Genomic DNA, 15,742 nt, shown 5'->3' on the forward strand with positions numbered 1-15,742 from the left:
GAAATAAAATAAAATTTATAATAAAACCAAACTTTTTTAAAGAGCGATCCTTTAATACAAAAAAACCCAAATCACATGTTTGTAAGATAAAGAAAATGTTTTTAAAATATTGCAATGAAAATCTTCACATTATTCCAAAAATACTAGGTATATTGGCAAGACCAAAAATGAGAAATTGTTTCAGTGGAGCATTCACAGAAAGAGCATTTTAAATCAATATCAATTTTAAATTTGTGTAGGAATAACTTTGTAGGATAAACTAACCTTATGGGGAGGAATTTTTGAGGTAATGACCAAACGTGAGTCCAATTTACATTATTAAAGAAATTGTTCCAGTAGAAATTATAATCTCTCTTAAAAAATTTGTTAGGCTTTAACCCAGAGAAACAGATATTGCCGACAGAGGTATGTTCAGATCTAGGAGGGCAGACAGAGAGTGTGGATGATACACTGCTTTTGAACAGCATCTGTACACCTGCAGGTATTGCCTTAAAGCACCTTAGACTTATTTTAATAGTTCAGTTCTAACCATAACCCTAACCTAAACCCTAACCATAGTACTGACTCTGCAAATGTATATTCCCTTCATTATTAAATAACTGATTCACTAACAACCCATCTTGATCTTTCACCGTTGTATCATATTCATGCATCAACACTTTTTCAACAGTTAATTGATCAGCATTGTTTGGATGTTGGAACATCGTTATTTTTCTACTGATATATTTAAACAAAATGTTTCAAAGTCATGGTTGTAAAAATAATGTTGATTTGAAGTACAACTCAAATTTTATTTATATTTCTATGTTGAATCCATAGTTAGTTAACAACGCAATTTCAACCATTTAGTGTTCAACGTTGTTTTGACGTTGAATTAATGTTACTTAACAAACGTTTAATTCAGAGTTGATCTTTCACCGTTGTATCATTATTCATGCATCAACACTTTTTCAACAGTTAATAGATCAGCATTGTTTGGATGTTGGAACAACGTTATTTTTCTACTGATATATTTAAACAAAATGTTTCAAAGTCATGGTTGTAAAAATAATGTTGATTTGACGTACAACTCAAATTTTATTTATAATAATATTAAAAATTTTATTTATAATAATATTAAAATATTAATTAAAATAAATTTTATTATATTGAATCCATAGTTAGTTAACAACGCAATTTCAACCATTTAGTGTTCAACGTTGTTTTGACGTTGAATTAATGTTTTTACATAAACTGACATTATTTCAACCACATTTAAACGTTTAAGGTCAGTCGAATGCCAGCTGGGTAGCTTCTAAGTAAGGGTGAACTTGCGGTTTAAGTATGTGATTTATAGTAGAAAACAGCTGCTTTGAGTTTCTAGGGCTATTGTTAATGATTCCAGAATAGAATCGTGTTTTAGCATCTCTCAAGGATTTTGCATATGCCTTCTGATGCTCTCTGTAAGCCTGTCTGTGAACAGTGAGTCCTGTGACTTTAAGACGCCGCTCAAGCACACGTCCGGCTTCCTTCATCTTTCGCAGCTCACAGGTAAACCACGGGGCTGAACGGGAGAAGGTGACAGTTCTAGTTCTGACTGGAGCATGGAGATCTAAGAGACTACTCAAAGATCTATTGTAAAAGTCAACTAACTCAGTAACTGAAGAGGAATCAGCAAAGGAGAGATGCTGAAGATCTATAGCTAAGGAGTCTAGATTTATATTCTTAAAATTCCTGAAACACATTTGACGCTTCTCTTTGATTAGGGAACAAGGGAGTGGCAACTCCATTGAAATGACCATATGGTCAGACACACCCAAGTCATACACCAGAAGATTACTAATGGGGGCAAAGTTTGAGATAACTAAATCCAATGTGTGTCCCCTAGAATGTGTGGGGACATCAACATGTTGTTGGAGATCAAGACAGTCCAATAATTGCAAAAACTCTACCGCAAAATTGCAGGAGGGAGTATCTATATGAATATTAAAATCTCCAAGTATTAAAATGTTACCAGGGGTAGAGCAAAGTGTTGTAAGAAGGTCATGAATTTCAGAAATAAACACTGAATTTACTTTAGGGGGGCGGTAAATGAGAAATATTGTCATGTAATATTCTAAATGGTCATGTTAAATCATTTATTTTATACTATTAAATGATTAAATTTAAATCAATTAAGAAATTGATTAATAAATGAAGAAATACAGAAAAGAAAGTAATAATACAAATGTATGGTTGCTCTCTGTATAAATGTATAATGCTGGATACACATCACAAGATAATCGGGCTGATTTTGGGCTGATTTCTCCCCTCCCGAAGATCCTAGGTAATGTCCCGATTATCTTGGTGGATCTAAAGATTATCATATCAGATTTTCCTGTGGTGTGAGGTGTGTTAAGAGTGACTGAATCTGCTCGGAAGAACATCGGAGGTGTCCCGATCGTGAATCGGAAATATTCATGTTGAATATTGACCATCAGAAATCCTGATGTGTGGGGGGGCTCCGAGGACACCACAGACTACAGGAGCAAAACGGTTAAATCTAGGATTTGTTGTCTTGTTTGTAGTCTCTCATATTTTAAACATCTTTTAGTGTGTACCCAGCATAAGTAGTGCAGTTGATCAGATTAAACAGGCATGTGACTGGATATTTACAATACACTGCTCGTACAATACCATAAATAATGCTAGCTGATGGAGGTTTGAATTTTGAATCAATATGGAATGATTTTTAAAAAGTGAAACTGATCCTCTAAATATGAATACGTGACCAGCAGATGGAGACATTTAATCACCTGACTGAGTCAGGACTGATATGTTGGCAGGATCCTCTGCAGATCCGTTGAAGTCCAACTAAGCAACCATTGCTGTTGTTTGGTGATCTGGGCCCCTGTACAGGTTCTTGCATTGAGACCCCTTGGTAGGAATCGTGTTTGTTGCTCCTGTCCTCTTGATGTTTCATGATGACAGCAAACGCAACCACCACCACCAGAACCCCAATCACAATATCAGGAAGGGGAAAGAGCACAATTTGAAAAATATAAAAATAAAAAGGTTTTTAAACCTACTGCTTAAAGATTTCATAAAGCTCTCAATGCCTCCTATTTCACTTACAAGTTGTTTCAGTGCCATCAAGTTCATCGTGAGCTGTTCAGTTTTCCATTTGATTCTACACCTGATTCTGTACAGAGTATTGAGAGGTTCATCACACAGTTTAGTATTAATTTGCTGTTCAAATCATGATAAATACACCTCACCTGTCCACTTTATAATTAATATTTCTAAACATTCATCAGTTTTCTCTCACCTGTGACCGTCACGGTGACCAGGATTCCTCCTGATGAGTTCAGGACTCTGTACCCTTACGAAACAAAAATATATTGCAATATACTAGAATTTATATTGCAATACATTAGAAAATATATTTCAATGTATCAGAAACTTCCTCATATATTTGAAAATATATAGCAATATATGGATGGACAACCTATTGCTATATATTGATTCATATATTAAAATACATTGATATACAAACAAAACTGTATTACATTATTGCATGTATGTTTATTGAAACAAAGTATTTTTTTAATGAGTTAAGCAAGCTCATGCATAGGTTTACAGAGAGGTTTACAGAACCGTTTAATAACGTAACTTAACTAGGCTGGAGTAAAACACAAACCTCCTTTTCCAGTATCTCCTTGTTCTTGATGGAATCTCATATTCTGAACCATCAATGTCGGTACCAATTTGCTGCTTGCACGATCCGTTATGCGCATGCGCAGATGATAATCCTGTTTACGCCACTGCACGATCCCACGCTTGCGCACCTTTGCACCGCGCGAACATATTGCGCATGCGCATAACCGATCATGCCGCCGAGTCTGTGCGTACATGCCTCAGCGGTGAGAGGAGAAAAAAAAAAAGATGAAGTTTGCGCTAGTGAGCTGGTCAAAGGGGAAGGATAAAGATGCCCTCAGTATAGTCCCCGTAAATTGGATTGTAGACTTCGATCCTGAAAACTCTAAAAAGGAGTATCTTATCGAGTGCCGCAGCATCGGTGGCAAGAGGCCTACTAATGGGTGGCCGGTTGAAACAGCACACATTTTGCAGTTGGCAGGTAAGTACAGTGCTTTTTTATATATATTTTTTTACTTGGTTAGTCATGGAACATTATTGATAGCAATTATCCTGTTGAGGTTTTTGCATTATTGGCCAAGTAACTTTCGCTGTAGGCTATTATCTTCGGGACAGTGACGAGCTAGCTAACGGCCGTCACGTGAGTCCTGCTTCATTTGAACTAGCTAAGGGCCATTAGTCACATGAGTATACATTTTTATTTAGAAGTGAAACATTAATTAAACACTTACTTTAAAAGTCCTAAATTGAAGATTGTCAGCTAAGATTTGGGTTAATAAGAATACTTAACTGTCAACATTGTCAGCCAATAACATTGTACAGTGAAATTCAGTTTAGCGGCTGTACATGGCAGCAAAATTTAACGTGTTAAAATGAACAGACTAAACTTTTATAAAAATTTTGAGACACCAAAAAATGAGCGGAGGTGTATTTTGTTTTTTACATGTTATGTATTTACAACTTGTTTGGAGTCCTGTTGTGGTAAATTCGGTGGGCCATATTTTCCAGAAATTCCATCACTCTTAGCAGCTGTGAGGAACCTCATTTCGGACAAGATCACAGAGAGCTCAAGCAATGTGAGGCCAGTGTTGCTCTACCATCACCTCCTCAACCCACATCTCCCAAACCAACATCAGTAAGTACATTTTTGTAATGGTCAATTAAAAACATAAAACATTCTGTCACTGGTGATTTTCTTTGTTTTTATTCTGGTTTGTCTTTCCTTCTTACAATTAATTAGGTGCCACTAGGGAATGATGACTCCTCCAGAGTGTCTGCCCATTGTTGGGAGACTGCAAAAGCACAACCTACAGCGAAAGGAATGGCCCGCACCCTCCTGCTGGGCCTGTTCAGCATTGATGTCCTACTGAAGTCTAACCTGACGGGAGGGGTCAACAAGGTCGATCCATCTGCAGAGAGACGCCAGCCTCTGGACCCCAAGAAGCTTACAGCTTTACTCAGTAAGACAATAAGAATTTATTTTTAATGGATTAATATATTTTGCAAAGTTATTGTAAAGGGTAACAAACACTTTAGGACTGAAATGTACACAACTAATAGCGAAACAGATGGACGAATAGAAAGCTTTAACAGCTTTGATATTCTTTTAGATATAAAGCGATTTCTCTATCTAGTCAGAATACATCAAACATTTTTTAGCATTAAAATAGATCCCCTGTAGCAGCTTTAAAATCCCAGCACCAATTCACCTCCCATAGGCATGCTTGGCTACGGCAAAGTACAGTTGCTTTCACTGACCACAATACTTCCTGGAAAACAAAGTGGATACAGTAGTATAACCTCCTCGCTCAAAGCCCCTTGGTGAACCTTCCTAACTCCTTCCTTGGTTCCTTGAGAAGCCAATTCTGATTTCAGACTGAACTATTTACAGGTAACCCACTGAAGAGCGAGGACTAGGCATATAAGAAAAATATTACCAGTATTAGGATCCACCTCATCTTTTGCAACAATAAGAGGCTAACATTATGGATGTCTTTCTTATTTTCTTTTCTTTTACAGATGCAGTTGTTCAGCAACACCCAGGGGCGAAGATTCCAGACATACAAACGGCCATAAACAAAAGGATCTGTGAGTTAAGACACCAGGAGAAGAAAAAGTCCATGGACAACTGAAGGACTGGCCAAGGCTGGCCAATCAGAGTGGGTCTTGATAAGTTAGCATGCGGGATCCATAACACTGCACTAAAGGATTGTTGTCCTGTTTTTTCCACTGAGGGATTGTTCTGTTTTTGTTGCACTGAAGACTGTTTTATTTTATTACAATGAAGAACAGTTGTCCTTTAGGAAATGTTTTATTAATTCTTTTAAGTATTTTTGTTCATTTATAGTTGTTGTTGTTGCCATCTATTGGATCACATAAAAAATATAACATGTTTAAAAGAAGAAAAAAAAAGATTTTATAGCCTGGAACTAATTATGATATGACATATATGGCACATCCCTACCAGCAAACCAGCTTGCCGTTTGCCGAGCACATTATGTACATTATGTGTACATAAGCTTCAGATGGAACCATGGTGACATGCCTTTCATTCTGTTTGTTCTCAGGTCACTGTCCCTTCAGCTGCTGCTTTTGAAATAAACCTCATTCAGTTAATGTGAACTATATTGATGTCTTATTCAATCTATTATATTTTAAAATATATGACAGACATTGTACATTAGATAATTTCATATTTACCATGTATACAATATATAATATATTATGTAATATAAATCAATATATTTTTCAACATATTTAAGACATATGTTCCCATATAAATCTGATTATATTATCTTGTACATTGAGGTATATTATCTCATATATATTTACGTATATATACAATGCCTCTTCCAATATATAATTTCATATAATGTGGGATATATTTCAATATACATAACAATATATTAAATAGTATAATAATATGTATTTATTCAATATATGAAAACGGCAATAACTGCAGTATTGTCCCATATATTGCAATATATTATATATATGTAAGTTATATATCATATGATATATTGCTGTGTAAATTTCACAATATATGGAGACACATGAAATATATTGTCACGTAATATATTGAGAAATATATTTTTGTTGCGTAAGGGTATGTTCCAGCATCACTGGATGAGAAGTGTTTAATGGTCAGTCGGCCATTATTGTCATTCAGTCGATCAGTCAGGACAGGCTGTCCTCTCCTCCACACCTCTGTCCAGTCCGAGTTTGTATAATGAGTGACGTTCTTAGCCTCAAGTGGAAGCGTAACAAACATCAGCTCTTCACCTTTCTGTACTGATACATTAACTGAAGAGAAATAAAACAGCATAATTATGACATGGCACTTTTATAATATTGATGATGTGTGATATTATACTGGTGTAATATAGTATAAAATAAACACTGGTACTAAATGAAAGCAACAAAAGCTCAAATTCAATATTTAAATCAGTTTTGACCATACCTTTAACATGGACATCAAAAGTGTTTCTGGAAATTAAATAATTGTTGTCATACATGTTTGAGATGCATTTTCCAGCATCGGTGGTCTTCAAGTCTTGCAGAATGAGGTCACAACTCCCACTCTTATGCACACGACCCCTGAAGTGTTCGTCTTGACCGGTACCATAAGCGTTCATGTGCCCAAATGCCAGAACAGTGTTTAAATCCTCTCTGCTCTTCAAACTACACGGCAGGGTAATACTGCCGCCCTTTTGTCCCGACACAGGTACAGAAGCAGCACCTACAAATAAAAACAGTGTTGAATCACTATACAGTATTGATACAAATGTGGTATTCATTAAATCTTATCAATGTCACCAATCAAATTTACTAATATTTTTTCTTTACATTACACACTCACCAGGCAAGACGAACAGCAGAGAAGTCAGGCACCTGATAAAAAAAAACAAAAAGAAAACAGGGTAGTTATAATCTCACTTGAAGTAAAGAATATTGTACAGAATCACTGATCTAAACTCAACTATTAACTTGTTTTATTGTTATTCAGCACTTCTTTTAGGAATGTTCATTTCGGTTATTTCTCTAAACCGACGCTCATTAACTGACAAGATTATTTTAAATTAGAATTGAATTAAAATAGAAAGCATAAGTGTCCCGTTAAAAATGCCAGAATTTATTTTCCAGGGATTTATTTTACATGTGCAAAAAGCAGCAAACAACAGAACATGAGGATTTATATGATCATATCATATCACACACCTGCAGCGTTTCTGCGAGCCGAGAAAATCTTAATAAAGCTAGGCTAGGGCAATTGGTGTATTTTTAGAAATCATTTTTGATCATCCAACATATCAACTGGACTGCCTATATAATGAATAATAGGCCTATACCAGAAGGCCTGAGATTGTTCCATTGACTGACAGGTAAATAACACGGTCAACACTGCCGTGCCACACGGATAGCTGTTTTCCTTCAAATCAAAGCATACATAAACCTAGAAAACTGTTTGTGTCCAGCTGATACTCTCCAAAATGGAGCTACGGTGACACGGAGGAGACAAATTGTTGAATATCGTGTTTGTTTTCTTTGCGTACAAATTATTCGCGTTGGGCAAGTTACTCTGAAAATGTAATTAATTTACTGATTACTCCTTTTAAAAGTCATCACATTACTGTTCCGATTACTTTTTTACTTCAAAAGTAATCCGTTACATTACATCCATGAAATTTACATGAAATTCCAGCATAAACGCTCATAATAAATATTTGTTATTAAAGCATCAACATTCAACATTCACAGAACGCTGTTATTTTGAACTAATGCAATAGCTGCTGGGTACATGCAACAAAGTAATGCATTACTGCCCAACACTGGTGATTAATGATAACACTTTCATTTTGGGGTGGAGTAACCTTTAAATTGAAAGGAATTGTTGTGGAGTAAAATAGCCTAGCTATGTTTATAGTGTTTATAGTGTTTGTGTTTTGGGTCTGCATTAGGCCTACTTATGAATGTAATAATAAAATGCTACTTATACGCCACTTGTGCTTTTCTCTCTCAAAAAACACAATTTTATTTTATACTAAACATCGAATTTTCGGCCACTGAAAATTATCAGCCTTTTCGGCCGAAAGGGAAAACTGGCAAAAATACGAGCCGGAAGTATAATAATAATAATAATAATATAAATATATATATATATATAAGTAAAAAAATCTGATTGTTGCATGGAAATGAATAAAAATATTATATTAATATTTAATATTAAGTTAACTCTTTACAATAAGGTTCTATTAGTTAACGTATTAACTACCATGAATGAACAATGAACAATACATTATTTTTAATCTTTCTTAATGCTAGTTAATGAGTATACAGTTGTTCACTGTTAGTACGTGTTAATTCAGAGTGCATTAACAGTTAACAAGGACAACTGTTGATTTTAATGCATTAGTAAATGCTGAAATTAACATTAAGATTAATAAATACTAAATAAATAATTCATTCTTAAGTCCTATTCGCATTGGATTAGTATAACTTGGTGACCTCCAGTCATTTGTAATAATTGTGGAGGTTGTCTGTGATCTGAATCCCGTGCGAATAGACCATGTCTGTAATTTGTAATATAAAATTCCCCGCAAATGACCTACCATATTTCGCCTAACACCAAGGTCCTGTATTAATATTAGTAATATTAGTCCTGTGCAAATCAGCATCTCTGTGATTTTTGGGCAGTATTTGGCAGGTCGTGTATCATTTTTCAAGGTTTTTGTTTCTTGTGTGCATTTTTATCCATTTTTCATGAAGAATGGAGCTGTGTTGGAGTGTTTTGATAGTATTTTGGGTGCTGTCATCTCGCTATCCTACACCATACAACTATACAATTTGCAGAAAAAGAAAGCTGAAAAGGTTTCGAGGTTAATGTGTTACAAATAAATCAAGCATACAGCTTATTTTAACCTGGGGAAATGTAAATGACACAGGGCACGAAACTATATTCGTTTCTTTCTATAAATCCATCTAACCGGATCATAGAACGGGACTCTCAAAGCTTTGACATCGTATCCAGTAGATAAGTCAGTAAATTCGAGTAAAAATCACAGACTTCGCTTATCCCGTGCGAATGCACCACATGAACCGGTTAAAATGAGCATCCCTGCACACAAACTTCACTGGACCTTGAGTCTACGGTCAATGTCCATTTAAATACTGAAAGTGAACAAGACTTACAACACACCTCACAATGCCTGTGAACCACTACTGAACAACTTCTGGTTACTTCCTGACTTCCTGTGAGTCATGAAGACTAGTCAGAGTGGATTTATCATCACTTTAGCTCTATACAGCTTGTACAGTGAAACAAAACAGCGTTCCTCCAGGACTATGGTGCTACGTAACACTGGACTACAAAAACTGAACTCTACATAAATTATATTAAATAGTACAGTTGGGGTCCTCGGACTCGAGTCCAGTCTCAAATACAAATTTTAGTGGACTCGGCCTTGTCACGGACTCAGATGTATTTTTACTCAGACTTGACTCAGATTCGAGCCTTTGGGAATATTTCAGAGTCCAACTGAGTCCAGGGGATTTCGTTCAAATCAAAGCGTAAATACACACAGAATAGCACATCCTTGTGTTGTGGCTGAAACAGAAGAGCGTACGCAGTTTGCGTTCAGGGGATAATCTCTAAAATGAGACAGAGAGAAGACAAATTGTTGAATTTTTTTTTAAATTTTTATTTTCTTTGTGTACAAAAAGTATTCTCATCGCTTCATAAAATTCAGATTGAACCACTGATAGCAGATGGAGTATCCTGACGATGTCTTTCATACTTTTCTGTGAGAGTTATTATGCAGTCAATGGGACAGTCACAAGCCTCCCGGATTTCATCTAAAATATCTTAAATTGTGTTCTGAAGATGAACAAAGCTGTTACGGGTTTGGAACGACATGGGGGTACGTGATTAATTTTGGAGTGGAGCAACCCTCCAGAAGTTAAATTATTTTTGTAAATCCAGTGGTCAAATGCTGTATGGCCTCTCAAGTTTCTGTGTAATTATAGGGACCTGATTAGTGACTGGTTTTTGTGTGAATGCCAACAAAACTGGAAGCCTTTCTTGTCAAATAGAGCTGTGAGATATGACAATATATATATCAGATCAGATGGATGAAATAAGAAGTCTATAGTTTCATATGTTCTATCGTTTATTTTGTGGTGTCACAAAATACATTGTTTACGATAATACTTTTTCATCATCTGGATGACTGCAATCTTTACACGTCACCACGGGGCGTGAAGGGGACACAGAACCAGGTGGAGAACGACCAGAACAAAACGATGAGCTCGATCCTAAACGAGAGACTACATCTGTAGCATGAACACGCATTAAGCACTGCAGTTTTAAAACAATAGATTTTAAGCCGTTGAAACACAACAGAGCACCATTTCTGTTTCCGTGTGAGAGGAGTGCACAATTTATGCCGCTTCATTGGCTTACTACATACTATTATTGGCTTACTACATACTATTATTGGCTTACTACATACTATTATTGGCTTACGTTCATAAATGTATTTGTGGGAGTGCCTGTGTTTTCTTTTTTTTTCTTCTCCTGTCTGCTCTCTCTCCTTTCCCTGTCAATCTCTTAGGCCGCCTCCTTTGACTGCTGATTGGCTCACGAGGCTATCAGTCATCATTAAGCGACCTATCCGCCGACCTATCCGCTGCCAGTAAAGTTTCCTCTGGCAGATAAAAGGACGCTGGAAAGAGTGAATGGAGATCTCTTTTGCTCCCTGTTTTTGCTGTCGTTTACTTGGTTTTTGACTTGCTTTATTTGTTATCCGTTTATGCCAAAATCCTTTGTGTTTTGTTCTGACATTCTTGATCTCTATAAACCTTTTGATTTGCCATTTAGTTTGGTTATTTTGTTACTTGGATGGCGTTGCTTTTTGATCTTTGATGAGCTTACGCTCTATGACGTTCACTCTTTACTCAAGAGGAAGGTGGATAGGGAAGATGTCGTGCGACTTCCATTGTGCAACACTTAGGTAACTCTGTGTATAGAAACCCCAGGTAAGAGGTGAACGCCACCCACTGTATGTTTTGTTTTAATAGTTGAGAGTAGGGAAGTATACAGCACTTGGCACTGAAGATTAGGTTAGAGGTTTAAATAAGGTAGAATTGTTTTTTGTTTCTTTCTTTCTTTTGGCGTCACTAGTGTCCCCTTTCTCTTGGGTTGATTTGCTTAGTTTTTTTGTTGTTAATTTTTCTTTTTTTGAATTGTAAATTTGTACATATTGGTTGTCTCTTTAATAACTTATACTTCTGTAAATATACTTTATAGTTAAATTGATTATTTTCCATTTGTATAATAAATCACTTTCGTTGGCAGTTCGTGTCCTTGCATTGTTTCTTGCCGCCTCCTATCATTTTACAGATTTTGCCATAATCTAAATGTTACTCCTTTTTCCCCTAGACTAATCTTAAAGGGGTCGTAACAACGATAATACTTTTTCATCATCTGGATGACTGCAATCTTTACACGTCACCACGGGGCGTGAAGGGGACACAGAACCAGGTGGAGAACGACCAGAACAAAACGATGAGCTCGATCCTAAACGAGAGACTACATCTGTAGCATGAACACGCATTAAGCACTGCAGTTTTAAAACAACCGATTTTAAGCCGTTGAAACACAACAGAGCACCATTTCTGTTTCCGTGTGAGAGGAGTGCACAATTTATGCCGCTTTATTGGCTTACTACATTCTATTATTGGCTTACTACATACTATTGTTGGCTTACTACATACTATTATTGGCTTACTACATACTATTTTACATATGCGCTGTGAGACATGCGTGCATTGATTCCAGCCGCCGTTATTTCAGGGTTTTAATTTAGATATGCTTAATTTCTGCCGTTTTGATTTTAAAATCTTGTTAATTACTTATAAAGCCCTGAATGGCTTAGCTCCTCAGTACCTGAGCGAGCTCTTATTATATACCTTGTTCAGGCTCTTGTTCTGTCCAGACTTGACTATTGCAATGCTCTCTTGGCAGGTCTTCCAGCCAATTCTATTAAACCTCTACAATTAATCCAAAATGCCGCTGCAAGATTAATCTTTAATGAGCCGAAAAGAACGCACGTCACGCCTCTGTTCATCAATTTGCACTGGCTACCAATAGCTGCTCGCATTAAATTCAAGGCATTAATGTTTGCCTACAGAACCACCACTGGCTCTGCACCCCTTTACCTAAATTCATTACTTCAGACTTATGTGCCCTCTAGAAGCTTGCGTTCTTCAAGTGAACAACGAATTATTGTACCATCCCAAAAACACAGAAAAACACTTTCAAGGACTTTTTCATTAACTGTTCCCATCTGGTGGAATGACCTGCCCAACTCGATCCGAGCAGCCGAATCCTTACCCATCTTCAAGAAACGGATAAAAACTCATCTGTTCCATCTTTACTTGACCCTCTAACTCTAGCACTATCTATTCTAATTGTATTTCATCTATGTCTTTTTATTAAAAAATAACAATAATAATAATAATTATCTGTACTGCGTTAGGCTAACCAAGACTTGTAATAGCACTTGCACGTTGTTGCTCTTTTGTTGGTTTTGATTGCTTCTTATGTCCTCATTTGTAAGTCGCTTTGGATAAAAGCGTCTGCTAAATGACTAAATAAATAAATATACTATTTAACATTATAGTCCTCCATATAATATATTATATAATGTGTATTATATACAAATACACCCTTTAGTAATTCATCCTGCCATCGATTCTGATTATACACATTATAGTCCTCCACGTCCGCTGCGTTCTCAAAACTCTGGCCATTTGATAATACCTAGAATATCAAAATCGACTGCGGGCGGCAGATCCTTTTCCTATTTACCACCCAAACTCTGGAACAATCTACCTAACGCTGTTCGGGAGGCAGACACACTCTGTCAGTTTAAATCTAGATTAAAGACATATTTCTATAACCTGGCTTACAAATAACACACTAATACACTTCTATTATTCAAATCCGTTAAAGGATTGTTAGGCTGCATTAATTAGATCAACTGGAACCGGGAACACTCCCCATAACACATGATGTACTCGTTACATCGTAAGAAGAATGGCATGTACGCTAATATTTGTCTGTTTCTATTCTGTTTCTCAGTCCGTATCCAGATCAGATGGTGGATCAGCACCCAGAGACGACTTCTACAGCCCTGAACGTCAGCGGAGACCAGGACACCGAGATGAGCGCCAGAGACAGATCCCCATTGAGGACCCCAACACTTAGACAGCCATCGGGAAAGACCACTGGAACCAGCTGAGCCCTTACAATCTGACTTTGCTGCAGTTGGAATTGAACTGCTGGTTTGTTTGGCCAGAGGAGAACTGTGGTTTAGAATTTGTGGTTACCATGGTTTAACTATAGTAACCATGTTAATTTTCGTTGTGTTGTATGCCTTAGCTCCCTCTAAACCTGTTATAAAACTAAATTCTTACTCTTTACAATAGTAGTATGTAATTTAGCAGTAATTGATTGACTGCTATTGCTAACATTTGCTAGCAGTCTAATGTTTAACTAAGTAAACAAACACAAAACTACAATAGTCTATTTACAGATGTGAATATTCAGTCTTATTAAAATCTATTGTAACATAAATGGTACTTGACTAAAAGTAATTTATGTGTGTGTAGTTAATGATAGGCTAGTGGTTTGAGCGCGTTTGACTAGAAACTATAGCGCAGTTAAAGAGCTGTTATATGTCATTGTCTTGAGGAGCGAGAAAGCTTTGGAAAATGGCTCATAAAAAGGACGACTCAACTGGTTTTATTCTCAAACTTCTATTTTGCAAGGCTCTATATTCGTTCCCTTGTTTTAATTAAAAGTTCCCCTCGGCTAGGCGGGCCAATCTGCCCGGGCCCATATGTACCTGCATAAACTCTCCACGCCACTGGTGAGGGCTTGAGCCTGAGGGTGTTTCTGCTGCAGCAGAGGAATGACTCACTCTGCTCTAGTTTTAAGTGTGATGATGAGCATCAGAGAATCAGAGCACTAAACACATGGTTTATTGACGAGTTGTTATTGATCTGTGGGCGTGTTTAGAGAATATAAACCCGTGCATTCCTGCGCTTCAGTGAAACCCGACAACAGCGAGAGCGATGGTGAGTGACCTGTTTAAAAACTCAATTTTATCTAATTTTAATACCACAGACTTTTCCTCTTCAGCTTTCTGCAGACCTTCTGTCTGTTCTTATTCTTGTAGATATTAGAGCTGAATTTGACAGCATTAGTCAGGCTGTTATTAGCTGTTATGGCTTGTATTGGAGCAACTGATAATGCACTTCTTTGGTGATGATGGGTCCACTTTTATTTATTATTTATATTTTACCTCTTGGTCGTATTTTTGGCAATTATATAAATTTTAATTTTACGCCGATGATACACAGTTGTACATGTCTATGAAACCCAATATTTCCCATCCCTCTCTCAAACAAACTAAACATTTGCAGGATGTTAACATTTGATGACTGGATAATTTCTTCAAGCTTATTACCCTTGTTGTGTCTAAAACCCAAGTCTCTTTTATTTGGTTTCCCTAAAAAACAACTTTACCGACTGCAGTTCATCCAGAAATCTGGCTTTGTGTACGGTATTGTCTTCATTTCAAAATGTTGTTGCTCACCTACAAAACTCTTCATAATTTAATCCTCCTTATTTATCTGACCTCCTTCGAATTCCTTCATATTCTCTAAGGCTATGTTTACACCCCATTTTTTTTAAAAGCATAAAACTGTACAACACCATAATGCGTTCAAAAGTAAAACACACTAAACAGGGCCTTAGTGATTTGATTGATTTGTTTGTCTTTGATTGTATTTTATTGATAAGGTGTCCTTGAGTGCTGTGAAAAATCAAATGTATTATTATCAGTTGTAGATGTATAGCAGTAGTATTCATTGTGCTTCTGTTTCTTTAGTGTCTCAGGGTGTTGTTCTCGGTGGGTGTTCGCACGGATGCGGTCTCTGGACTGCAGCTGATGTATAAAAGTTGTCTCCCAGGAACCCGCTTCCACCAGAAGAAGTGTGTCCCGTCACACAGCACCTGCAAACCGGCTCACAGAGTCAAAGCTTCAGGTAACCAGCCTCCTGC

At 36.7% G+C, this 15,742-nt stretch overlaps 1 protein-coding gene across 1 annotated transcript in view; it reads right to left on the reverse strand.

The window, feature by feature from the left end:
- Nucleotides 1-15,742, reverse strand: part of LOC306885634 (uncharacterized protein) — a 431,626-nt gene that overhangs the window by 144,192 nt on the left and 271,692 nt on the right. The gene's annotated exons all lie outside the window — the stretch shown is intronic.

Source organism: Barbus barbus (assembly GCF_936440315.1).
Source record: "Barbus barbus genome assembly, chromosome: 19".
Lineage (NCBI taxonomy): Eukaryota > Metazoa > Chordata > Actinopteri > Cypriniformes > Cyprinidae > Barbus > Barbus barbus.